Below are 2,050 nucleotides of genomic sequence, written 5' to 3' on the forward strand. Positions count from 1 at the left end.
ATGGTCTCAGCTAATAATGCCTCTGGACCTCGTTTGCTCTTAGGGACTGATGGTCATCTTCTTGGCTTGCTTTCTTCTTAGGGAATAGCCATCCGATAATGGGGATTAATGTGTTCCTTCTAAGTTTCTTAACCCTGTCTGTTCCTTCTGGCGTTTCGTGTTTGTTGACAATGACTTGGGTTAATCAAAGAGGGCTAGCAAATTTAACGACTCTCTTCTTTTGGAATTGATCCTGCGGCTCTTCGTCCATGTCATTGTCTTGTTTTTGATGAATTTGAAGTCTTCTATGTCGGGATCGAACCGTTGCTTTTGGAACTCTCTTGCCTTAAACTGTTGCAGCTCCTTTTTCTATTGTTCAAGGTCTTCTCTAAGTGTTTTTATGCTATATGACATGGAATTGTTTTCCTCTTGTGCCTGTTGCAAGCTTTGCTTTATTTCTGCTAGCTCGGCTGTTAAGTCTGCAATCTTGGATTCACCTTTCGCACTTTCACTTTGCTTGAGCTTTCACCTAACAAAAAAAAAAAAATTCGGAGATGGATGCGAGATATTATCCTTCAAATATTCGAGTTCAAATAATATAAATATAATATTCAGATTTCAAAGTATATAGAGAAAAACCTCTTTGGTCTTGTTGCATAAATTTCACCAGCAAGAACTTTTTCTCCGAAAAATGTGAAAGCCTCTTTAACTGATTGAAAGGGTGCTCTGGTATCGATCTCCACCCGTCCAACGACATCAACGCCACCTCCATCTTCCGTTTCCATGGCTCGGGGAGAAATGTCAGCTCCAGTGGAATGAATAATTCACAGGTGCTGAGTGATGACAAGGATCTCCTCTTAATACATACAAGGATAGTGATGAAAGTAAGGTGGTTAGTAATGGAGTTGGATGATAATTAGTTTAACTTAGAGGAAGCTAATGGAAAGTTATAATTAGTATCGGGGCTAGTTTCTTGGCGTCCACTTCACTGGAATTTTGTTAATTATGGGTGGTTGTTTCCTCCATACATGTATTTCTTTGATTATGACCCTTTTTAGGCATTAGTGGACCATTTAGTTGTCGCTCATATACTGGCCATGCTACATCAGATCTTTATACAAAAGTCTTATTTTTAAAGAATTTGTGATTCAATTGTTTCGTCATACGTGGCATTAAAAAGGCGTGAGAAATTATAAAGATTTTCGAACAAGTAACTCGAAAACCTTACATTTTACGTAGTTGTTCTAGCAAATGCTGCATTAGTTCCTTGGAGATTTTTTTTGAGCTCCATGAAATAGGATTATTACCAAGAAACAACCAGTGACCTGTTGTAGACCGTCTGTCATCGAAATCGGTACCCCAATTTGAATTTTAAAAACCTATTAAAGTGGGGCTAGAGGAAGACGTTTGGAATAATAAACCATGATCTATGGTTCCTTTTAGATACATAAGAATCTGCTTGACTGCTTTCCAATGTTAGTCGAGAGGAGTATGTATAAATTGGCTGACCTGCATAATGAATGTCTGGTCTCGTGTTACATTTGCGTTGTAAAATTCCTACAATTTGCCTATTAAGAGTAGCATTAAAGAAAGGTCTGCCATCATGAGCAGAGAGAAGTGGAGAGGTTACCATTGGTGTTTGGATTGGAGCTGCATTAATCACGTCTGTCTTCTGTGGAAGTTCAAGTACATGCTTCTTCTTAGTATAAATCCTTTTGTCTACTCTTCCAACATTATCCCTAGGAAAAACTCAAGAGCTTTTAACAGAAAGAAAGTATTAAGTTTTTTAATAACATCATTCACTTCATTAGCATTTAGCCAATAACAACGATGCCATCTACATAGACCATGATATACACTTTGTTGTCACCTTCTTCCTTGTATATGGCTAAGATGTAGTAAACACAAGTTTTTCCACAGGGCATGCTCTGAACTTTTCAAACCATGCTCTCCGGTGCTTTCTTGAGACCATAAAGAGACTTTCCAAGGTGACAAACCAATTGGTTTCCTTCTGAATTAGTATACCGAAATCCTGGTGGTGATATGAACCAGTTTAATGAAATGAAGACTT

General features: G+C 38.0%; 1 pseudogene; it reads right to left on the bottom strand.

The window, feature by feature from the left end:
• On the bottom strand, positions 1–764 carry LOC120177072 (annotated as a pseudogene).
• Between the last annotated feature and the right edge of the window lie 1,286 nt (positions 765–2,050).

The sequence above is a fragment of the Hibiscus syriacus genome, unplaced genomic scaffold, assembly GCF_006381635.1.
Source record: "Hibiscus syriacus cultivar Baekdansim isolate YM2019G1 unplaced genomic scaffold, ASM638163v2 tig00112281_pilon, whole genome shotgun sequence".
NCBI lineage: Eukaryota > Viridiplantae > Streptophyta > Magnoliopsida > Malvales > Malvaceae > Hibiscus > Hibiscus syriacus.